Source organism: Medicago sativa, chromosome 3 (genome assembly GCF_051527215.1).
Source record: "Medicago sativa cultivar Bolivia chromosome 3, Bolivia_mono, whole genome shotgun sequence".
In the NCBI taxonomy this organism is placed as follows: domain Eukaryota; kingdom Viridiplantae; phylum Streptophyta; class Magnoliopsida; order Fabales; family Fabaceae; genus Medicago; species Medicago sativa.
The window spans coordinates 62,812,382-62,839,027 of NC_140751.1; the positions used below are offsets into that span (position 1 = coordinate 62,812,382).

Here is a 26,646-nt window from a genome sequence, read left to right on the forward strand (position 1 = left end):
CTGATGTCTGAGCTCGCGCTCTCGATCTTCCAGTTGTTGCTTCAGCTCGGCCTCCCGAGCAAGGGCTTATGCCTGCAGACGTTGATGTTCGTCATTTTGTCTCTGTTGCTCGACATTCCGCTCTTGAAGCTCACGCACTTCCTCGAGCAGCTGGGCTAGTTGGGGGTTGGCGTCGTCTTCCAGCTCGGATCCGGACGAGGTCCGGGTTTGTCCGCGTCGTACCATGACGATAGGTTTGTTGAAAATGGAGCTAGGTCGTTGGAAAGTTTTACCGTAGCCCCACGGTGGGCGCCAAATGTTCACGTATGTAAACAAATTAATTACAATAGGTAAGCTGCTCAGTGAGACGTCCTAGGTGGAGTCTCAAGAGCACTTTTAAGAAGTAAATGAATGATACACTGTTTTCACTATCTGTTATCTGTCCCATCAAACATCCAAATGTTCCCTTTTTATAGTGCTGGTCTAATGGGCCTTTCTCTGATCATTCAAGGCCCATTAAGTTGTGATCCAGAGCCTTCTATTGGTTGCCTGTTTTCTGTACGGCCGCGCGTGGACTATAGTGCAACTCATCCGTACCAGGCGCGTGGAATCGAGATGCGTCGATCATCCGTGCTGAGCTGGCCATCTTGACTTGAACAATCAATCCGTCGTTGACTGAAGTCGTGCTGAGCTGGCCGTCTTGACTTGAACAATCAATCTGTCGTTGACTGAAGTCGTGCTGAGCTGGCCGTCTTGACTTGAACAATCAATCCGGCTGGAGTCGTGCTGAGCTGGCCGTCTTGGCTTGATTTAAACAGTCAAAGGAATGGTCTATCCATGCCAGTCCACAGTCCACCAAGCGTCAAGCCTGTTAAGGCGTAGACGTTTGTTCTCTGTTTGATCGATCCAAGCCAGTCCAGAACCAAACATACTTTAAGTGTTTCCGTCTCATACACTAAATTGAAACCATGGGTTCTGCTTATTACTTTTACTTGTTGGAAATATAAATATAGTCTAAATGTCCATGGATCCATCGAGACAAGATGAAACTTTAAATTTGTCAAAAAACAATAACACACAACGAAAAAATAACCCTCACATGCATAGTACTGAAGCTGTTGGGATGCTAACAAATTGTTATTTACATAGTACCATTGATGCACATGGGAACCAAGACTAACTAGGCTCATATACACCTTCTTGTATGCTCTTTGTATAATTTTGCAAACTGCCAATTAAGCACACATTGCATGCATTGGAGCAGCAGTGCATGAGTTGATTCTTCTTCCACATTTCAACCATAAATAGACCGGTCACCCAAATAACAACATTTCATTGCCACAAGTTCCTAAACTACTTCCATTTTGTTTTCTTTTCCATTCTTTAGGAAGAGTTGTGAATCAGGAACTCTCTTTGTTCCTTTTCTCGTTCTCTCAATTTCTCTCTTATTTAACTCTATTTTAAAAACGAACTTGAAACAAACCTCTTCAACCTTTCTCAACTTCTTCTTCACAACACTTAAGGTCTGTTTGGGAAACTATTAACTAACTTTCTGTATGTAACTAAAAAGATTGGCAACGTAAGAACGCACCAAGTTGCTTTGAAATTTTATTGTGGCAATCAAAGCACCCTCTGAGTCATATTCTAAAACCAGTATCAAATGTGTTTTTCATTAAACTTCCTATTGAAGGAAGCATCCATAATTAGTTGTTGTTTTTCTACAACCATTTCATTAATCTTTTTGTGTTTTTTTTTTCTCTTTATAGGACATTCTCACGAAATTGGAAATTTGGTCACTAAAATCTTGTCACCTCATCTCAACACAATGAGGTTTTGCATCCTTATTGGCACAATTTTCTAAATTTGAACATATGAAGACAACACAAGATCCATGAGTTGTGTAAAAGAGTTGTGATTGATCAAATAAACCATATGCTCATATCGAGTATTTAAAGTGACAACTTAAACAAACAACTAAAATTTCATATAGGTCAATTAAGCAAATGGTCTCTATAAATATCTAGAATTGCATTTTTCATCACTACAAAATATTGCAAAATCTTCCGTCAACATTTTTAATCCATATAAAAATTTTCATAATTTTTATCTTGTACAATTTTCAATCAGCATTGCTTGGTTCCTAAAAATACAAAAAGACAACTTTACAGCACTAAAAACTGTGATTTTTTTTTTTTATAGTCCAAAAGCAAAATTCCGAATATTTATTTAAATCATTTACTTAGTGTGTGTGTATATAAACACATGAGCATAATTGATGTGATTCAATAAGTATAACATTCAAAAACTTCTAGGAGCGGTTGATTTGAGAAAAATAGGTTTACTAAAATGTGTTAGATAATAGTAAAAATTTGTTGATTACTTTCTACTTTCTATCTCCAAACAATAATTGTTATATGTGGGAATAGAAAGTAGAAAATAAGTACTTAATTTTTCTTAATGTCTGAACATGTGGTAGTACATTTGTTTACCAGTCGGCCTCTTTTGGTAGGTTTTGGATGTCATTCTTATAGTTTTTAATTTAATCAATTAGGCTCACACATATATAGTCGAATGTTAATTTACACTTATAAAAAAATCATGAAGGTATAGGATTGCAGTGTATATATTTTCTATTTGGACCAAAAAATTAGTTTCCACAAATTTAAGTCATACTAAATTAGCAGTAAACAAAAGTTATGTTAAATTAAAGGGAAAATTTCTTTTTGAAACAAAAGTTAATCAATTAAATGATCATTTGCCGCTTTGAAATTGTAACTTCGTGCAAAAATCCTCTTGAAATTTTCAAAACTTTGAAAACACGTTGGTTTTGTCAAACATCTGTCAAATACCCCATTCTTATAGTTTTCTTCTTGAATGACGTGACAGTTATCTGGCTACGTGACACTTCCACGTATGCATAGGTTACATGACCTATCTTTTATGCATAAGCGGCAGTGCCATGTAGGCAGGTAACTATCATGTCATCGAGAATGACAAAGAAAACTAACAATATGATATTTAACAAACGTTTGACAAAACCAAATGGGTTTTTGAAGTTAAAAAATTTAAATGGGTTTTGATGGTCATCCAAATGTTGCAGAACCTCAGCAGAGTCCTCGCAGTATGTCAATTTGGAAATTATTTTGATTGCATCTACTTGCTCTTTGTAAACAGTATTCATTTATTTGTGCTTATCTAATGAAGTTTTTACCCCTTATAATGTGAGGAAAAGGAAAGTTCCATCCAATCATAACACAGTGCATTTACTTCTATATCCACATTTATTGAGTTTTTCAGATTATCTTTCTTTTCGTATGCTTGAATTTGATGATTTCCTTTGATGTTATCAAATTGAATCATGACTATTCATTCACTTGCTTTTCTGGTTTGCAGCTAAAGGAGAGGAATATCACGCCTTTAGGCAAGATGCAAGACAGCAGTGGGATTCAGTGAAAGGTTACTTTCAGAAAGTAAGTTCACATTTGGTGTTTTCCTTCGATTTTAACTTTCTGTTCTTGAAGCCAGTTGATTTGAGGTTCAGATGTCAGTTCAGTAAAAAATGATTTTGCAGGCTGCAAGTGCACATACTAATGGAGATCGAGGATATGCCGTCTATCTTTCTGATCAGGTTCATGATTTTGTCTGTAAAAAATGTGATACTTTATTTTGCACTTGATTGTTCATATTACTTATCTTTTAAAACCAAGCTTTCTCAATTCCTCTATATATTGTTTTTTTTCTCTCTCTCTCCTTTCTATCATTCTATGTTTTTAAATGTGGAGATGTGATCCAAGTATGATTATGTCTTGTTCATTCTTTTTCAATGTCCATTGTTTTAAAGAATAACGTTCTAGATAATGTTTTTTGGTTTTGGGGTGAAACATTAACTACTCTTCTTTATATTTTTGGGACATGAAGGTGGATATACCTTGTTATAATAGGATATATACCTTGTTATAATATGCTAACTATTTCCGTGTGGTTAGGGTAAAGAACAAACTAAAATAGCTTAGAAAGCAGACACTAAGGCAAGCCATGACATATTTGTTGCTAGGTCGGTCGATTTCTTTAGCTCGACTGAAATTTTATCCTCTTTCTTAAGATTCTGTCAAATAGAAATAGAGAAGAAAGATCGCAGAACTTCCCTTTTCACATTTTCCTTATCCATTATTTATTATTGCCTATTTTAACCTATTGTTAGTCGTATGCAGAAACAAGGATATAGAAAATGTGATAACTATTGATTTGAACGGCCAGCATGTGAAACCAGCAATGAGAATTCTGAAACTTCACCTTCTGACCTTCTGTTTGGATCATATGTTTCTTGTAAGCATTTTCTAAGCATCTAGCTTCTTACATTTTCCTTTCTTGGGACATTTAAACTAAAATGGCGTTGCTTATTGAATTGTATTTGCATTTTCTCACTTTAATTGATTGTCTTTTTATGTCTACTTTAGCTGTTCAGATGATAAGGGTCATCACAGGATGTGGATCACATGGTTTTGGGAAGTCCAAGCTGAAACAATCGGTACGATATAATCCACCCCCTTCTATACAAATATTTTATGCTCCAATATATATTTCAACATAATGTTTCATGTATACATACACGTTGACTTAGGCTTTCAGAACTTCTGTTACAAGGATTTTGACTAATGTTTTATATTTGAATTAATATTTACTTTGTTGGAAATTTCGGCTTCATTATGTTCCGCTCCTCCCCTAGACGCCTTATTATGACATTGCCTAAAGACATAACGTTTGTAGTGTTTATAAACTGTGGGCAGCTTTCACCTTACTAGCTGGTTCGTTAGGTTGAGTTAGATTTGTTGTTGGACTTCCTGCGTCGTCTACCGTTCAGGCTCATTGTGGCCTAGATGTGAGGCAGTATGTTGAATATTTTTCCTTAATTGTAGTTCGCCCCTTCCTAGTTACAGAATTTGGGTTTCCTTCATTGTAACCTTCAACACCTCTGTGTTGGCCGTGAAGGAGTGGATTTATTCCTACATTGCCTAGAGATATTGCCCATGTAGTGTTAATAAAGCTTGGGCAGTCCTTACCTTACAAACTGGTTTTCTAAGGTTGAGAGAGGCCCAACCCAAATTCTAAAATTTTTCTTGAATCCTAAAAACTTGTTTTTTTTGAAGGGAACAAAATTGTTCTACATGATGATTCCTTATGATTTGATTGATACAGGTTACTAACCTTTTAGATAAGGAGTCAATTGAATGGAGAGAAGAGAACCGAGGAACTGTGTTGATCAAACTCGACGGATGGAGAGAGTATAACTTTCTGGATGCTGATAGTGATAGCGAGAGTGATTGATTGAGCTTATTGCATACAAGCTAATTGCAGGTTTATTAACTGTTTGTGTCTGTACACTCTGTACCAAGTTTAGATTACTAATTTGGAATTTATATTAAGTTAGAGCTGTGACATTGACATACACATTAGGTACCTATTCTGGCCAAGCTCTTTGTCTGTTGTAACTTCAAGCAAACATAGATCTTGGCACGTTTAGGGTGTATAATAACTCCCTTAGACCATTTAACTCTGTTTTAGTTCTCAAGTGTTTGTCTAGATTTGCATTCCTAGGGTAGGCTAATGCCTAAGAATCTTAAGATGTTATTGGTGTTTGGACTGGCATGGATAGACCATTCCTTTGACTGTTTAAATCAAGCCAAGACGGCCAGCTCAGCACGACTCCAGCCGGATTGATTGTTCAAGTCAAGACGGCCAGCTCAGCACGACTTCAGTCAACGACAGATTGATTGTTCAAGTCAAGACGGCCAGCTCAGCACGACTCCAGCCGGATTGATTGTTCAAGTCAAGACGGCCAGCTCAGCACGACTTCAGTCAACGACGGATTGATTGTTCAAGTCAAGATGGCCAGCTCAGCACGGATGATCGACGCATCTCGATTCCACGCGCCTGGTACGGATGAGTTGCACTATAGTCCACGCGCGGCCGTACAGAAAACAGGCAACCAATAGAAGGCTCTGGATCACAACTTAATGGGCCTTGAATGATCAGAGAAAGGCCCATTAGACCAGCACTATAAAAAGGGAACATTTGGATGTTTGATGGGACAGATAACAGATAGTGAAAACAGTGTATCATTCATTTACTTCTTAAAAGTGCTCTTGAGACTCCACCTAGGACGTCTCACTGAGCAGCTTACCTATTGTAATTAATTTGTTTACATACGTGAACAGTGTTGTACCTACATGAATGTGTGTATTTTATTTTAAATTTCCTGGTTATTTTTTTTCTTCCTAATTTCTCCACACAACACATTACTTTGATAATTCCTAGGGTGTGCTTGTTGCAATGTAGGGTTGTCGACTGATCCACACAACACTTTGTTACAAAGCTGGCTGATCCTTTGAGTCAGTTTGACTAGAAGGATCAATGGATAAAGTTGTGCTATCCACCCAGTAGATTCATTATAAAAAGTTCACATAATTTTTTACACGCACACACGGCGAGATTAGGAAAATTTCCTGATACCATATATATCTTCGAATTTTTTGCACAAAGCGCTGGCGAATAAATTTTGATTTGAACCCAGATTCTGTTGGCACAAACATTAGAACCAATGCATTGCCACACCCCTATTAGTTTGCCAATTTATTGAGTGAATGGATTTGTTAAAACGCAAAACTTTGACTCTTGTTTTTGTTAAGTGATTTCAAATTGATTAGAGCAACAATACGGCATCTATATCAAATCATGTCCAAACAACATTGGTCTAACGTACAAGTACAACATATGCAGAGTTTTGAGAACCAGTTAATTTCATGGCTTTTGAGTGTGTTTAGATGTCTGATGGCAGATAATCTCTGTTGCAGTGATATAAAAACAGGAAAAAACATTGGTGATGTATGTTTTTTCGCTAGAATAATATTTGTTTTGCTAGAATAACGATTTTTGTTTAAATGAACATGTTTAATCGCAAGAATAATATTTTTTTTCGATGTTATGCTATTTGCTTTCATATGTTTTATGAAGAAAAAGTATATCAAGTTTGCTGAAATTAAACCAGGGAAAAAAAAGAAACCAATTAGCTACTGCGAGGAAAGTCACAGTTTTTTTTTTTCTTCTTCTTTCAAATCTAATTCTCAAGCAATCAAGGTCATTGCTTTAGGTCACAACATTTGTGATGCACTTCTTTAAATTGAGTTGAACAATACATTTGAGTGTAAAAATCATGTTTGGAGTAAAAGATAATAAATTATAACTTAAGTTAGAATCAATTTTAGAGACAAAATCAATTCTAATCAACATCACGCAACCATGTTAAAATCTCTTCTACAGTTCTAAAATCAAATCTGGCTCCAAAAATAGAATTCCCATCGCACACAAGGAGAGCCAAATAAATTGATATCAGAGCTAAATTGGTATCGAAATGTAAACGACCAAGGATCCATGGAGAACAAGATGATAAATTATGAATTTGCTAAATGCATCTTAAGGTAGCTTCATAAGTCAGACCAACTAAAAATTGAAATTGCACCACTCATTTTTTTAGTGGTCTAAATTAACATATAACTAAATATGTGTGAAAACCGATTAAAAATGATACACACAAAAACAAAAATCCATTTTATTTTCTCCCTCACATGCATAGTACTGAAGCTATTGAGATGCTAACAAATTGTTACAGTACATAGTACCTTTAGTAGTGCACGTGGGAGCCAAGACTAACTAGACCAGAGGGTGGTTGGGACTTGGGAGCCAAGCCTGGAGTATTGTCCCCCTATATACATACCATGTTTGTTTGAAATCAGACGTACTTTCAATTGTTCAGTCTGCTAGTTGCAAAATTTTGCACACTGCCAGTGCCAATTTATAACACATTGAGGTAGGGGTGGACATCGGGTCACATATAAATTAGAATATATATGAAGGATTTCTATTACCACGTTCAAATATACTCACTTTCATCCCCCTTTTGTTTTATTTTAATCCCTCAATACTCACAACTTTTTCTATCTATCTATTCTTTTTTGTTTAATTTTTCTTAAGTTTCTTATGTTGTTATTTTACTTTTAATATCTTGCTCTTTAATATTTTATTTTGGTTTTTGATTTTTTTGTTTTTTGCTACTTTATGCTTGAGATGGAAACCTGTCGATAGACAAGAAGAATAGCGTCCTATTTTCACAAAATTGATTGAATCGATAACTTTGGAGTGAAAAAGATAAGAAATACATAATAGAAAATCGATTTTATGGCACCTTTGGTTTTTGTTTTTTGAGTCAAAAAGTTCCTTTTTCTTTAACTAAAAGGGAGCAAGGTGCTACCCTAAAATTTTAAGTGCGAATTCAAAAAAATAATAAACCTTACAGTCATTTATATTTTATTTCCTTCATCCTAATTAAATATTTAAATGAGTTTATACTATTATTAAAATTAATATCCTAATTAAATATTATTAAATTATTATGTTTTTTAAGTGAACAAATATTAATGTTTTATTCAACGTCATATTTTTGTATCCATCATATATTCTATTATTAAAATTAATAACCACATATGCTTTAAAACTGCATTAATATTTTTATTAATTACCTTATTTATAAACGGAAAGTTGTAAAAGTCTTATAATAACAAAATTAAATGAATTTTTGATTACTTATTAATCATGTTTCAATGGCACTTTGCCCCCTCAAAAAAAAAAACATGTTTCAATGACAACCATCAAATTATTATCATTGTTTGATTTCTCAACCAATCAAATGGATTCATGCACCCTTTGTCTTAATTTTTGACCAATTAGATTTAATTAAATATATAACTTTTAAACTATGATAATCAATAAAACCTTATGTCTTTCATTTTAAATATTATTCAAAACATTTTGCAAATTCCGTCAAAAAAAAATATTTTGCAAATTAAAAATAGAAAATAATTGACATTTTAAGGATCTACGCTAACAAAATAATTTAAGATAAAAATTTATGGAAAAAAAGAAGTAGGGGATGTAAATCTAACCCGATAAAAAATTGGGGACATAAATTGAATCCAGAAAAAGAACCAACACAGTCTTTTCTATTCATTTCAGTGATAGTCTTTGTCCCAATCGTTGTTTTTATCATCTTGAATTTCATTTGAAAATATTATGGCATTTAATCAAATGAACTTTGTTCATTGATATGACCAAATATGCTAAAATTAATTTGCGATAAAATATTTCTAAGTATACAACAATGCCTTAAACTTCTGTAAAAAAAAAATGCCTTAATTATTTTACTAAGGACTTAAATACTATACTATATACATTAATTTTTTTCAGCTTATTATAGAAGTTTCTTATTCATAGCACCATCGTCACTAATTATAATTTACAATTTTTTGTCTTGGACCATGAGAATGGGTGTAAAAAAAAAATTAAGCAAATTTCTTACTAATTTTTAAAAAGTTACTTTAAAATTAACCTTAGAGTGTATTCCCATTTTTATTAATATGGAATTTATATTTATATTGTTAATATATTTCATGCAGTGACCTTTAACGACATAAAGATGATTAATACCGGTATTCAATTGAAATTAATTTAAATTATTAATATTTGTGAAGTAATTAATTTTTTTACCTCTCAAAATAAGAAATTTTTTTCTTTGTAGAAAAAAAATATATTTTTGTTTTAAAGGACTCTTTGTCTACCGGAGTTTGATCGAAGGATTGTTCTACTGAAAAATCAAACTCGAATTTCTTGATTAATTTGGAACTCACTAACCACTTGAGTTCAATCACATCACAATCAATGTTTTTTAGTAAAAATATTTCAAATAATTCGAATTTCATAAATTATATTAATGCTCAAATGAATTTTACAGTCCTGTCATTGCAACCCGGTTGGAAGCTCCATTGACATTGATAAGCAGGTGTCAATGTTCAAACTTATACCCCTCATTGTGTGAATTTAACCGCAAGAGTACTTGAGAGAAAAAATACAAAAAATCTCATGATTATATTTCTCTAATTCCTCTAATTTATATAAATGGAAAGGATATATTATAAAAACCATTTTTAAATATGAATGTCATGAGTGTTGTATGTTTTAGGAGTTCATGAAAATAGAAAGAAAACGCTAATAACAATATTGAATAAATAAATGTTAATTTTTTTAGAGGATAAATAAATGTTGATTAGTAATTGTTGTAGATTCAAATAAAATTACGACGATGTTAATTTAAAAAATAAATAAATAAAACAAGAAATTTTGTTCAAGTGGTTAATTAACTCCATCAACAATGAATTATTATGGAGAACATGAGTTTGATTCTAGGTGGAACAGTTATTTGGTTAAACTTTACTAACCTCCCGACTTAACTTAAGATTACTAGGACCCCTTTACCTTTAAAACCATAGGGTTAACACCATAATAAACAGTGGTGGGCCTAATCTTACTTATATCTAATCCTAACATACATTGTAAGCCTAACTTCACAACCCTAATCCTAATGATTTTGGGCGCCAATGTATGGTGGCCGTTGATTTCAATCTATGCTAATCGCAACCGTTGATTCCAGATGATAATCTACACGCATCACAATAGACATTTCAAATTCAAATTTTAATACCCATATTCTCATTTAATTTAATGAGTTTGTATTTTCCCATGCATTGTTGTGTTTCCCATGTACTCTAATATTATAGTTTATGTAGCCAAAAAAAAACTATTATAGTTTATGATCTCTCTGCATGTATTTGGGGTATCGTGTTTATGTTCATTACCAAGGAAGGAAACATCATTTTTCCATATATCATCTTCAACCTACACTCATCTCATCTCATTCGGTTCTTCAAAACCGATCTCTAACAATTCCTAGAGAGAGACGCTACTGTTAGTGGTTTGGTTGGGTTTGGAAACAGAGCTTCCTCCTGTTCATGGTTCGTCTGGCCGGCACCAAGCTTTGCCACCGTTCTTTTGTTATCGTGGCAGTTGTGCTATGTGGGAACGACTGGAGCTGATGCGGCAGAGATAAAGAATTGGAACCTGATAGAGATTCTTCGGCGATTAACGGAATCATCAGGTTTGCTTAATCTTTTCATTATATCCTGTTATTAATATCCGACTGTGAATTGTTGTTGGCCCACTTATCTTTATAAATGTTCAATTACGCAAATGTGAAATTATTATGTTAAAATTTTGGAATTCGAATTCATGCTTACGTTAGTTTTTTGGAAATAAAACAGATGGTCTTAACTGATACAGATTTCCAACGTTTGTGAATTTTATTATCAAGTGTATTTTATCTTCATGCACCTATACTGTTTTGATTCTCAAGTATTCTATTTTTACTAAATAATTTTGCTTTTTGAATGTATGTTATTCTTATTGTATTACTCTTAATCTGATAATTATAATCTTTATAATTAGGAAAAGGGGAAGCTACCTGCATGTTTTGCAAGAATGTTTGGATTACAAGTTGCTCCTTATGTTATCCTCTGTGATCCAAGCCAAAATGAGTTTGAGGTTGTTGTGGAAAAGAAAAATTGGAAAGTTCATTTTACAGATAGTTTGGATGGATTGAAAAATTTCTACAATATGTTGGCTGGTTCGTGGATAACTACCTTGATATTTTGTGTTTGATGATTACCTTGCTCCGTTGCTTCTAATTTATTCCTGATATGTTTAGTTGGAAATGTTTATTGAAATTCAGCTTGACTAAAGATATGACCTGCAATCTTTCTGGTGCGTGGCTGGAAGTTTGCAAGGAATGTTAGTTCAAAGAAGGTGAATGGATCAAGCTTGGAGTAACAGCTGAAGCTAACAACACTGATATATCTTATGGCACCTCCAATGTTGGTTATTTGAACAAAACTACCTCCATCAGCAAGCAATGGTGCACCTACTCTTTTTTACAATGTGTTGCAATGTTTCTAGAAAATTATCCATGTTTGTTTCACTATTTTTTGATAGTTTGTGTCTGTTTTGAGTATTGATGTGTTTGAACTTCAAATTATGGTTTAGTAGTATTTTGAATTATCGTACTTTTTCTTAGAGATCATCAAAGGCATATTAGGCGAAATGTTGTTTTGTTTGTTCTACTTGATATCTTGGCTTTGATGTTTGTTCTATCTTAAAACTTTATCAATTTTATCTGTATTGCTTACATCCAATGTTCCCTTGAAGAAAGTAGTACAATTCACTCTGATTAATTTGGAGGATATGTTATATGTTATATGTGACTATGACTCTATATGTTGCACGTTCTTTTTACAAAAATCCTACACAGTGATACTTCATTTATTAATGTAGATAGTTGTGTGCCTTGCAAATTTCATTGGAGAAGAAAATTCATCAATATTAGCTATAACTGCCTATAGGTGATCTTGCACGTTTATTTAGGAGCATGTTCAAGAGGAAATTAATGATGCTTATCTTTATGAGATGAAGGTCAAATTTAGAACACTTGCAGCTAACAAGGTAAATCCAATTGAATATCAGTGTTTTGCACTCTCCCTGATTATTCTTTATTGAATCATGATTTGAATGCTTCATCTCATTGCAAAATAATTTTCTAATGACTCAGAATGCATTAAGTTTATGTTAAGTAGTCTTGACTACCCCATTGCACACCCTAGCATTAAGTTTACTATAATGAATTGAAATGTTTTTACAAATATATTCATTCAATTAATCATGATTTCTCAAAAGGTAGATTTAGAAAGTGAATAAGTCAATTGAAATTACATTGGGGTGCATTGAGTTGTTTTTAGTTAATTGATTATACTAACTCACTAATTTGTTTCTCTTTATTAACATTAGTTTGTTGTGTACTTTGCTTCTGGTTATATTGAAGTCTCAACATAAATCTTTCATTGATATTTTGTGTTTGATGATTACCTTGCTCCGTTGCTTCTAATTTATTCCACATTACTTTTGTTATTTTTCCTATTTATAACAATAATTGCTTAGGTACATATGCGACAATTCCTCTTTCAAAGCTTAGTTTTCAATCGGAGCATCTCCAATCTGCACAAGTGAGTAGCAGAGTAATACTATAATATTGGTTGCAATATGTTGTTAGCTGCTTTCAATATGCAGTCGAGATCTGTTTGGTTGCAGGTCTGTTATTTTGGCTGGTTCAGGTGGGTTTGAATGTTTTGGTGCGGCTGTTAGCTGTGTGTATGCTTCTGTCAGCAGCTGTTTCTGTGCTGGCAGGTTGATATGATCTGCTGTTTTTGGGTTTGGACGGTCTGTTTTTGCTGTTTTTTGAATGAGCAGCTTAGTGAGAAGTCTGGGTGGTTTTCAAGCTCCATTTGTTCTGCTGCTGTTCTGTTTTTTTGGCCTCTTTCGGGGCTAGAAAATTGGTTTCCGGTTTAATTTTTAGGATGGTTGGTTTTTAGGTTCCTCAAGTATAAGAAATTTTTGGGTATACAAGGAAGTATTCCAAAATGCATAAATATCTAAACTATATGAGAGCCTTTGAGCTTATTTTGTACTTGACTTTCTCCGACATCTACAGATATTATATGTCATATTTTGCTTTATTTTATTAGACACTATATATCAGAGCCTTAAAGTTTATTTTGTACTTGACTTTCTCCGACATCTACAGATATTATATGTTATATTCTGCTTTCTTTTATTACACACTATAAATGCCCGTGCGTCAGCACGGGTAGGGGATCTAGTAGAGAATAATGTTTATGAAACGACTCTCATACAGATCTAATTAAATAAATTATTGTAAAATAAATGAGTGTTTTGGAATATAACAATATAGTTATTTGTGGAACTCATTTGTTGAAGAAATTACATTCTTATTAAGTATTATTATTAAAAAATAAAGGCTTAAATATGTGTCCAGTCCCTGCAAATAGGCCTCAGTTGAATTTTAGTCCCTGTACTTACTAATCCTCCCAATTCGCCACTGCAAATATTAATCACTTAAAATTTGGTCCAAATTAAGTTAATCCGCCTACGTGGCAGGTGATTAGCGACGTGGCGCTGATGTGGCGTGTGGTGACTGGGTTTGTGTCAGGCTGACTCAGCTTTTACCACTTGAAGTTCCCATTTTACCCTTAATGACCCAAGACACGTGAGAAATTACGAGAATACCCCTGATTTCTTTCTTGACTCTTCCCGCTCCCCTCTCCTTTTCTCTCTTCAGAATCATGTTATTCTTCCCCATTTCCCTCCCTCCCCATTTCCAATTACATGAACCCTAACTCTACTTACCCATTCCCGATCGAATTTCTCACCCACCCCATTCGCAAATTTCGAATTCTCCTTCATCACTCTCAACCTGAACAAGACTTCTCTTCAACCTGATGCCACAACAGAGACAGCCCTTAACTGACGTGTTCCCTTTGTCGACGACGGAGAACACGGTGGTGCTCACAGTTCCGATTTGACAGAGAAGAAAGTTGTGTGTGATGGTGCTCCGATTGGCGACGGCGGTGACGGCTAGTGGCCGTCCACAACGGAGACACTGCCTTCACACTGTTCAACAGTGACGGAGAAGACGGGGGGAACATAGAGTGAAGAATTGCAGAAAATTTAATTTTTATAATAATTATTTGCTTTATGGTATGAGTTAAAATTGTGAAAGCATGCTGAATTTCTGGATTTGATTTGCTTGTGGCCTTAGATGGAACTTGAAAATTTGTCAGGTTGTTTCATAAGATTAAAAGCAGTAGATGTAAAATGCTGAGTTTTGAAAAGAAAGTGGGCATGAAGATTAAAAGTGTTGAAGGTTGCTGCCGTTAATTCCTGTCACCGCCGTCCTGCACTCCAAGGTTGGGTTGGCTGCACCTCTTCTTCTTCCTTGCTCTAAGGGGTGAAAATCGTTGTTTGTTGATGTTTGGATGGATATGAATCGGAGGGTGGTGTTTGCCGAGTTGGATGTTTTGAGTGGTGAAGAGATTGATGGTGTTGTTGTTGGGTTTATTGAGATTGATGGTGTTGGTGGTGTTGATGGAAGTGATCTATGAGTAAGAGTTGTTGTTGTAGTTTCTAGGTAGGAGATTTTGTTGTAGTTGTCGGTGGTGATGGTGTTTGGTGGTGGTGATGGTGTTTGGTAGGGAAGAAGAAAAAACGTAACAATGAGGGAAGAAGATAGAAGGGCAAAATGGTCTTTTTGCGCGTTCCCAGATTCATTAAGGGCAAAATGGGCAGTTCACGTCATAAAAGCTGAGTCAGCCTGACACAAACCCAGTCACCACACGCCACATCAGCGTCACGTCGCTAATCACCTGCCACGTAGGCGGATTAACTTAATTTGGACCAAATTTTAAGTGATTAATATTTGCAGTGGCGAATTGGGAGGATTAGTAAGTACAGGGACTAAAATTCAACTGAGGCCTATTTGCAGGGACTGGACACATATTTAAGCCAAAAATAAATGAGTAATGTGTATAAGCGACTCATTCAAAATCTCAAATTGGCGAGAGCTTTTATTCATACAAATTTAACTCATGTTTCATTTAAAATTAATGTTTGAAATAATGAATCAAGAATTAATATACTAATTAAATTAAAGCTAATTTTTATTAGAAATAAATTCATAATTTACATTTAATAAGTTAAATTTTGATATGTAAATATACAATAGTACAAAATTTGTAATAAAGAAGTAAAAAAGGTAGTAAATTTTATATATTTTATGATATATATAAAATAAATAATCATTAACCCAAAAACGTTTAAATAAGATGACATGAGTCTATTATTGCTCCTTTATTTTACGAACAATAATAGAACTATGAGCAAAAGCCACTCTCTCATGCTTCCTTTTATCATTTTCATACACTAAGTTTGATAATCAAATTTGACTAAGAGAACCAGACAAGTGAGGTTGACACGCAATCTTCACCCAAAATCTTAAGATATTAGATATATGGATCATGTCACTTAAATTTTGTTTAAAATCTACTCTTCCATCAACTATAGAACTTTAAATAACCCTTAACACATTGACATATCTTAATCAAGTGTTTGCATCTCCGCGTCTGCAATTCTGTGACATAGTCAAATAACATAAAGTGGAGGCACAACATGTTATAAAAGGTTGGTTCGTGGTGGTTTCATGGAGGGAGATTTATGTTCCTTTATTTTACGAGAGAAAGAAAATTAGAAGAAAAAATAAAGCATGTGAAAAATGAATTTGAACATGAGAGAAGATAAGGGAAAACAATAAGTATTATGTGTTTTATCCGTGAGAATATAGAGAATAGTTTAAGTTGTTCATAATTTTATGGTTTTTTTGAAGTAGTTGGAGATTTTTGGATAACCATTTTCCCAAAAATTAGAGTAAATTAAAAAAATGTCTAATAAACATGTATTTTGTCAATTCAACATAACACATCTACAATTTTTAATTGTATATTGCCATTAAAGACTAAAAGTGAAGGAATTTAATATAATAGAGGTTGAATGAAAAAATTCTCAAAAAAACATAATGACAATAAAAAACTAAATTTAAAGATCAAACAATTAAACAGATGACATCTAAAAACTAAAAAATAAAATAGTTCATCATAATTTTCTTACTACCGGGGATTATACATTTAGTTGAATCATCATTTTAGACTAAAAGAAACTACATAAGTGATATTGACACCACATCTTCACCCTAAATCTTAAGACATTAGGTATATTATGTTGCTCAACGTCTACTCTTGCATTCAATGTTGAACTTTTACTCACATCTGACACAATAACAACTCTCCCACTCGCGCTTCCGCTACAAAGTCGAACCGAGTTTTGTTACGACCGTTGGAATTTATGGGGGAACTCACGTTGGTGTGGATTGACCCATTGGACCTATAGAGCAATCATCCAAGTGAGAACGATATTACATTTTCACCGAATATTTAAGGCATTATGTATACGAGTGTTCCGACTTATATGTTGTCCAACCTCCACTCTTTTATTCAATGTTGAAATGTAACTTACATTTGATACATACAACATTTTTTTTCACTTAAGTATGGTTGAATTCTAGCCCGTGCTTGGCACGGGTATCCATACTAGTAATAGTTAAATACAAATGTTTAAGTACTCGCTGCATAAGCAAGCATAAAATTGGGTTGTAGGTTAAGCTTCTCCAAAGATAATTTGCCACTATATATAGCAACGTTATTTTAGGGTAGAGTTGGTCGTTCACAATCACAAGATTTATTTTAGTTCACTGGCGTAACAACAACTCTTCTATTTATTTATTTATTTTTGGATAGGCAAAAATATCAGTAAGTCGGTGGGGTGAGTATGTTAGTTTCCAAGATTTAAGCCATCGACCTCTTGTTTAAGGATCCATCATGATCTCTTTGCTCAACAACAGAGTAAAGCATGTCAAAGCTGTCGAAAAGATTTAGTTTCTAGCCGTTAGTAAGTTAGTTATTTTCCTTATGTATATACAGTAGTTTTTCGTAGAAAAAACTGGTCACAAATATCGAAAGTTCTTACACTCGAATTATCCAAGTACACAAAGAGAAGAGAGTCAGAATGTATGTAACATGATTTGGCGTACCATTTTCGTTTCAGCAATGCAATTTACCTTATGTTAAGTTTATTTGCCTTTCAAATTTAAAGTCTTTTATTACTTAATTTCAAACTTTACTTTTGATTTTTGTCGAAAAGACTTTGATTTCAAACTTTACTTTTGATTTCAAATTTAAAGTCTTTTATTTTCGTTTCAACCATTTTCGTTTCAGCAATGCAATTTATCTTCATCCTTAAAACAATCTTATTCATCTTGTTCATAAGCAAATTCGTGAATATGATGAACATTCACACATTTTTTGGAAAATCATTGCACACCATGTTCTAGGGTTTCTAGTTTGATCCTGCAAGTAAGTATATTACAACTAATCTTATTGTTTACCAAAAACGTTAGTAAACATCTCCCTCACATGCTAAGTAGTACTCATGCACATGCATGGGAGCTAAGACAAGGCCATTGGGTAGTTGGGACTTGGGAGCCAAGCCAAGAGTACTGTCCCCTATATATTATCTTGGGTTTGAAACCAGACTTGCTTTTTTAACAAATTTGCATACTGCTAATTTCTCACAGTGAGCATGACCATAGAAGGATTAACTGATTCTTCTCTATCCCCAAGTTTCAAACATGAATAGACGCTAAAAACAACCTTTCATTCCCACAAAATTTCATTCCATTTTCTTTTATATTCCTTAGGGAATATAAAAGCCTCTCCAACCTTCTCAAAAAAACAAACTTGACACAAGCCTCTTCAACCTTTCTAACTTCTTCTTCGGAACATTTATGCTTTGTTTAGAGAGAGGGAGGGGAAGGGATGACTTTGGGGGTGGCAAATATAGTAGGAGAAAATGGAGAAATCTTTCATATATTTTTTTTTTAAAAAAAAGATAAATTAATATTTATGATTAATATATTTTTAATTTTAAAAATAGTATAATTACATGATTGTTTTGTGTTCTAATGTCAGATATTAATAATGAGTGCCACCATTGATACTGCGAGATATAAATAAATTATTCCTACTACTACTACATTAAGTTGTGCAACATAAATTTTGATGCATTAATTAAGTTATTGAGTATTTGAAATAAATTCCGAAATTTCAAACCACCCGTTATCCAATAAAAACCTAAAATTCCTAAACATAAACCTAAATTCTCCACACGATTAGTTACAAACGCTTTTTCTTAAACATTTATCCCAATATGACGTGTGAACCAAAAACCTATTAACAGATAAGAACCCTTTCCAACCAATTTTCAAAAAATATAAACTTGTATCAAATTTGAACTAGTAACCTTAACATTGAAGTATTAAAAAAACTCGGATAAGTAAAAAATCTCAAATTGCCTTGATTAAGAGACATGTAACTATCACTGTATACTAGAACCATAATCCAACAATAGTGATTAATATTGACATTATATATAATGATACATGTTATGAGATTCCACAAATAGTAAATATTTATCACAAATTTTTCAATATAGAATATATATTTTTTGTATGCTAATTAACATGTGCCCTAAGGGTACATGTTACTACATATTCACTATATTTCCACATAGAAAATAATGTTCACTTTTTTGCTCCTCCTCATCCTCATCCTCCTCCTCCTCCTCCTCCTCCTCATTCTTCTTCCCCCGGGGCACTGGTTAACAACATTTAAATTGCACCACTCATTTTTCAGGGGTCTAAATTAACATATAACCAAAAATGAGTGAAAACCAATTAAAACATGATAACACAAACAAAATCTATTAGTTTTTCTCCCTCACATGCATAGCAGTGGAGCTGTTGGAATGCTAACAAATTGTTGGTACATAGTACCTTTGGTGCATATGGGGGAGCCAGGACTAACCGGGCCAGATGGTTTTTGGTTCCTTATCTAGTGCCCCGGGGCACTAGTTAACAACATTTAAATTGCACCACTCATTTTTCAGTGGTCTAAATTAACATATAACCAAAAATGAGCGAAAACCAATTAAAACATGATAACACAAATAAAATCTATTAGTTTTTCTCCCTCACATGCATAGCAGTGGAGCTGTTGGAATGCTAACAAATTGTTGGTACATAGTACCTTTGGTGCATATGGGGGAGCCAAGACTAACCAGGCCAGATGGTAGTTGGGACTTAACAGCCAAGTCAAGAGTATTGTCTTCTATATACCAAATGATCACACATTGAGCATGTGTTCTCCCATCAACCAAAAATAGACCTGTCACCCCAAAACCATATTTCATTCCCACAAGCTCCTAAACTATTTCCATTCCATTATTTATTCCATTCCTTAGGGAAGAGTGTCGACTCACTTACTCTCCTCGTTCCTTCCTCTCTCTATTTATCGCTTTCTATTTCACCCTTTTTGAAAACAAACTTGAAACCTCTTCAATCTTTCTCAACCTTTTCTTCACAACACTTGGTCTGTTTGAAAAAATCATTCCTTCCAAACAACACTTGGTCTTTCTATTAGATTGGTTGTGTGGCTGTTGTCTTGAAGTTTGTGCCTCTATTTTTGTGCAGCCTCCAATTCCTCCTTCAATGATTGATCATGTTACCTTATACTCCCTCCGTTTCAAAATGAGTGTTGCTTTAGCCAATTGCACACATATTAAGAAATGCAATAAAGTAGTCAAATGTCATAGCAATTTTACCAAATTATCCTAATCAACTATTGGTTTGTTTTTCATTAAAGAAAAAATAATACTTTGGAAGTAGTGGAACATAGTATTAATTGAAGGGCACAATTGAAAAGAAAAAGTTATTATTGCATTGGAAACTGAAAGTGACATTCATTTTGAAACAATTTTTTTTTGCTAAAACGACACTCATTTTGAAACGGAGGGAGTACTATGAGAGTTAAATAGGACATAGGATGAGGTTGCACAACAAGAAATATAGTTGACCATTGATATTATTCAACAAGTAGAATATCCATAAACTTTTTGGAGAGGTTGATTTGAGAAAAATAATTTTACTAAAAAGTGTCAGATAATAACAAAATTTTGTTGATTAATGTCTATTTTCTATCTCTAGACAATAATTCTTTATTTTTAGGGGACTAACGATAATTGTCATAGGTGGAAATAGAAATTAGAAAATAATCAGCACCTCTTTGTTATTTTGTGACATTTGATAGTGCATTTATTTACGAAACCGACTTCTTCAATAACTTTCTTGGATATCATAATATTATTTAATCAACTATGTCCACATTTATATAGTCGAGTATTAATTTATACTAATTTAAAATAGGGTTCTGCTAACCGGTGCCCCCGGGGCACTGGTGAAGCATATCATAAAAAGGAATTATTACCATAAAGGGAAACTGTTTTTGACTTTATTATATATTAATTACACAATTTTAATGCATTATCTACTATATAATTTCATTTTTCATATCCTTAACCAGTGCCCTGGGGCACCGGTTAGCATTTCCCTTTAAAATAATGAAGGCCATGTTAAATTAGCCGTTAAAAATAAACTCATGTTAAATTAAACTGTAATTTTCAATTGAAACAAAAGTTAATCCACTGTTTTCCTTTTCTCTTTGTAAACTATTTGGTGGTTGTTTGGTTTCACGTCCAATATTCTATGTAACAAAAAGATTTGAAAATCACCTTTTTTCAAATCCAATTTTCAAGCAATCAAGGTCATTGCTTTAGGTCACAAGGTGAATTACCTTTGTCCTTGAAATTAATTTTAGCTAAAATCGAGTTGGCCTTAAAATAATTTGTGTTTGAACTTTGGATACACTTTTTTTTTTTTGGGGGTAAATTGGATACACTTCTTTACATTAAGCAGAACAATACATTTGAGTTTAAAAATCATGTTTAAAATCAAGTACTGTAAATTTAAGTTAGAATAAACTCTAAAGACAAAATCAATTCTAATCAACATCACTGAAATCTAATCAACATCACCGAAACATGTTAAAATCTTTTCTACATTTCTAAAATTAATTTCGACTCCAAAAATAATATTAAACATCCACTAAATGTTCCCATCCCACACAAAGGAAGCCAAATAATTTGTTATCAGAGCAAAATTATATATTGAGCTAAATTGGTATAAAAGCGTATATTATATTGAGTTATACTTACTTTTACATAATAGGAAAATGAGTATTAGCCTAAACAACCAATGATCCATTGAGAACAAGATGATAAATTTTGAATTAGGAAAATACAAATAGCTTCATAGCTCAGACCAACTAAATATTTAAATTGTACCACTCATTTTTCAGTGGTCTAAATTAACATATAACTAAAATTGAGTGAAAACTAATTAAAAAATGATAGACACAAAAACAAAATCTATTAGTTTTCTCTCTCACATGCATAGCAGTGAAGCTATTGGGATGCTAACAAATTGTTAGTACATATATAGTGCCTTTGGTACATATGGGGGAGCCACGACTAATTAGGCTAGATGGTAGTTGGGACTTAACAGCCAAGTCAAGAGTATTAATTGTCTCCTATATACCAAATGATCACACATTGAGCATGTGTTCTCCCACGAACCATAAATAGACCTGTCACCCCAAAACCACATTTCATTCCCACAAACTCCTGAACTACTTCCATTCCATTATTTTTTCCATTCCTTAGGGAAGAGTGGCGACTCACTTACTCTCCCCGTTCCTTCCTCTCTCAATTTATCACTTTCTATTTCACCCTTTTTGAAAACAAACTCGAAACCTCTTCAACCTTTCTCAACCTTTTCTTCACAACACTTAGTCTGTTTGAAAAATCATTCATTCTAAACAATGACACTTTACACAAACGTAGCCAGTTAACAATTGAAGTAGCGAAAACAACTAATAATCGTTAATTTCTGCAAAAACGCTCGTTTGTTCCAAATGGTGACATGATTGACAATGCAAGCACTAAGGTAATATGTAACTTTATGGAAATCAACATGTTTAATTGAATCTTGTTTGTTTGAAATTTTATTGTGAAAATTAAAGCACACCATCTATGAGTCATATTCTAATACCAAATACATGGAACTTGCTACTTCCTGTTAACAGTATCAACTGTTTTTTTCATTTAACATATCTACTGAAAATGCATTCTTTTATTCATACTTGTAATGTTATGTTTTCCTTTGCGTGTTCTGGTTTTGTTACCTCATTTATTTAATAAGAAAAAAAAAATTAATCTTACGATCATGATAAAAAAAATAGGGAAACTCCATTCAAAGTTAAACTAAAGAATGCGAGATGAGTTTTTTTTTTCCCCGATTTTTCTTAATAATAGCACAAGCACAAATTCACCATGGTGAACATAATCATCTTCTTTAACAAATTCATCTTCCAACTCTGCAACTTTATCGAATTTCCAAAATTCACTTACTTGCATGGTATTCCATTTAGTGTAGATAAAATAAACATATTAGTAATAATATTTAAAACAATAAAAAATGAACACTTAGAATTAAGCTAGGTACATCAACCTCAACGAATTGATGCATAAGATGACTAGGTAACCCTGTAGTGATATTTGAACTTATTTTGGTCCACTTGTAATCGTAAAGATATGGTCACAAGTGGACCAAAATACTTTCAAATATCAGTCATCTTAGGCATCACTGGTTGAAGGCGATGTACCTTGTCTTTCTATGCGTTGATTTTTTGTTTTCATGTTATTACTAATATGTTTATTTTATCTAGGCTAATTAGGAACAAATGGACGGAAATGATTTTTGGGATTTTGATGAGATTTCAAAGTTGGACCAAGTTCACTATGATATTATTAAGGAAAGTCAATAAAATACTGCATCTTGCACAATTTGGTTTAACCAAAAATTGAGTTTCCCTAATTCTTTTTTAACATGATTGTAAGATTCTTATTTTTTTTTTCTACTTAAACTAGTTTTCACTTTTGTATGCTTTGATGCAGGTGCTGAGGTTGTTGCTCTTTGCATCACCAAGTCCGACGGAGTTCTAAATTACCAAGCATTTAAAGATGCTAAAGAGATGTACACATTAGCAAAGACAATGTCAGAGAGTGATCATTTGAATGCATGTCTTTTTGAACCATCCCTAGTTTCCATGAGCACTGCACAATCTGCACTCGTATTGGTGGTTGTAGTTTGTGGATTAAATTCAACTACAATCATCCATCAGGGTATTCACATTAGAACCCAATTTTTTTGAGTGAATAAATTTTGGTGTGGGAAAATCGCGAGGTTATCTTGAAAATGAAATGCTAAATTATTTTGGGATAAATTATAGTAATTGCAAACAGGTCAATTATTATGAGAAGAGGGAGTTTATAAAATGAACATTTTTGTAGTCAAACTCAAGTTTCTCAATATATTAAATTATAATTACGGAGCATATAAATACTTCACTTCCTCACAACTAGGAAAATTAGTAAACATTGCATTCATTTGAAATCCAGACAAGGAAGGAATGTAATCCGTTACGGAGTATAACATTATTAACACAGTTATTAATCAAAAATACCTTCAACGAAGGAAACACAGGTTTACTAAAATGTGTTAGATAATAGTAAAAATTTGTTGATTACTTTCTACTTTCTATCTCCAAACAACAATTGTTATATGTGGGTGGACAAACGGGCGGGTCCGGGCGGGTTCGGACCCAAACACCCAATCCACCACAACCCGCGGGTGTTATATGCAGATCCAATCCAATCTCGACCGTTCAGTCTTATGGGTTGGTTGGGTTGCGGTTTTTCGGTTTTAACGGGTTTGCGGTTCGGGTATTCGGTTTCTGAACAAATTCAATCAGATAAGAAAATCAATAATCAAAATCATAAACTTCACCATAAAAACAGAAAATACAGTGCAGATGATTTTAATTTTATGTGAATGAATGCAGATCTCCAAATCTTTCATCTTGTTTCAGACATTAAAAGTGGGAGGGAAGAAGATTTCATGGTGGTATACTGATATTGATGTGCTGTCCAAAGAAATGAAATGAGAAGAAAAAAACCGGGGAAAGACTTAGATGAATGAGATGAAAAGAAGACAACAAGATGAGAGATGAGAGAAGAACTTCTTGAAAAATCGCAAATCTCTTTTCAAGGGAGACATGTGTTTATTGGTAGTAACTAATATTTAATGATACACTTTACTAGGAATTTATTAATTATTATTAATAAAAAATAAAAAGGAAATTGATTGATAGTTGGTATGGTAATGGTAGTACTTGGCAGCGTGTTGCAGGAGAAAGAGTATTAAAGCAGCTCAGCTTTAGTATAAAAACATAATTAAATGCACTTTTCCAAGTACCAGTTTGACCGTTGTGCAGTCTGTGTGTGGGTCTCGAGAATGAGTCCTCACATCACCCTTCATATCTGAATAAAAAATTAAAATAAGACAGGTCGGGTCGGTTTTCGGTTTCCGTTGGATGTATTTTCATCATCCGCTCTCGACTGTTACTATCCAGGCTAAACCAAAAATGTCGACCCGTCAACCCGATCCTACACCGCCCGTTTGTCAATTTTCCCATTCGGTTCTTCGGGTTCGGGTCGGAAGCGGGTTTCTGTCCACCAAGTAGAAAATAAGTACTTAATTTTTCGTAGTGTCTGAACATGTGGTAGTACATCTGTTTACCAATCGGCCTCGTAGATTTTGGATATCATTCTTATAGTTTTTTATTTAATCAATTAGGCTCACACATATTTTTTTTTTATTTAATCAATTTGGCTCACACATATTTTTTTTGTTACAATTAGGCTCACACATATATAGTCGAACGTTAATTTACACTTATAAAAAAATCATGAAGGTATAGGATTGCAGTGTGTATATTTTCTATTTGGACCAAAATATTAGTTTCCACAAATTTAAGTTATATTGAATTAGCAGTAAACAAAAGTTATGCTAAATTAAAGGGAAAATTTCTTTTTGAAACAAAAGTTAGTCAATTAAATGATCATTTTCCGCTTTGAAATTGTAACTTCGTGCAAAAATCCTCTGGAAATTTTCAAACTTCGAAAACATGCTCGTTCTGTCAATCTTTTATGCATACGCGGCAGTGCCATAATGACAGAGAAAACTAAAAATATGATATTTAACAAACGTTGACAAAACCAAATGGGTTTTTGAAGTTAAAAAATTTGAATGGGTTTTGATGGTTTATATGGTCGTCCAAATGTTGCAGAACCTCAGCAGTGTCCTCGCAGTATGTCAATTTGGAAATTATTTTGATTGCATCTACTTGCTCTTTGTAAACAGTATTCATTTATTTGTGCTTATCTAATAAACTAGTATGGACACCCGTGCCAAGCACGGGCAAGAATATCGTCGTAATTAAAACATTGGATGAAGATATATTATTCTCATTTATGTGGTTGCTCTATGTCTAATGAGTAGATTAACACCAGTGCTGGCTCTTTCCATAAGGTCCAATGATGATATTATAACTCGGTTCGACTTTGCGAATGAAGCATGGGTGAATCTCAATGACAAATGTCGGCTGCGGAGAGTCTTATAGTTAAGTGAGATATGTTGATGTGTTGACTGTGAGCTAAAGTTTCACATTGGATGTGAGAGTAGATGTTGAGCAACATATAAGTGATATGATCCATATACATAATTTCTTAAGGTTTAGTTTAAGATGTGGTGTCAAACTCACTTGTGTGGATTCTCTTTGTATGTTGAGATGATCAAACTCAATGTAGGATTATGCGAAAATCACAATATTGTTATCAACCGGTTTTTTAGTTTTTGGATGTCATTTGTTTATTTTCATCTTAAAGTTTAGTTTTTATATGGCATTCTCTTCCATATGTTTTTTTTTATTCAACATCTATTATTTCAATTTATTCACTTTTGGACTTTTGTGGCAGGTGAAAATGGTAAATTGTCGATATGTTATGTTGAGTTGACAAAAATATATATTTATTAGACAATTTAAAATCATGTAACGTTTTCCTTAAAAAAATCATGTGACGTTTGTTTAATTGAATCTAATTTTTTGGTAAAATAATGACGTTTGTTTAATTGAATCTAATTTTTTTGGTAAAATAATTACCCAAAAATCTCGGACTCCTACGACCAACCCATAAAATAACCAGCAACTCACACTATTCTCTCTACTCTCACAAAAAAAAAAATGCACAATACTTATTTTCTTTCGCCTATCTTTCCTTGTGTTTTAATTCCTTTTTTGATTTTTTTTTTTTTTGCTTTTAATTTTCTTTATTTCTTCTCATGGAAGAAAGAAACAC

At 33.3% G+C, this 26,646-nt stretch overlaps 2 long non-coding RNA genes across 2 annotated transcripts; both read left to right on the forward strand.

The window, feature by feature from the left end:
• The first annotated feature begins 3,351 nt into the window (after nucleotides 1-3,351).
• On the forward strand, nucleotides 3,352-4,278 carry LOC146939004 (uncharacterized). The gene is made up of 4 exons (XR_015031515.1): nucleotides 3,352-3,449; nucleotides 3,551-3,607; nucleotides 3,966-4,033; nucleotides 4,191-4,278. It is a non-coding gene; the product is annotated as an uncharacterized LOC146939004 (long non-coding RNA).
• A 91-nt stretch (nucleotides 4,279-4,369) lies between these two features.
• LOC146939005 (uncharacterized) lies at nucleotides 4,370-5,607 on the forward strand. The gene is made up of 2 exons (XR_015031516.1): nucleotides 4,370-4,507; nucleotides 5,176-5,607. It is a non-coding gene; the product is annotated as an uncharacterized LOC146939005 (long non-coding RNA).
• Nucleotides 5,608-26,646: the final 21,039 nt, after the last annotated feature.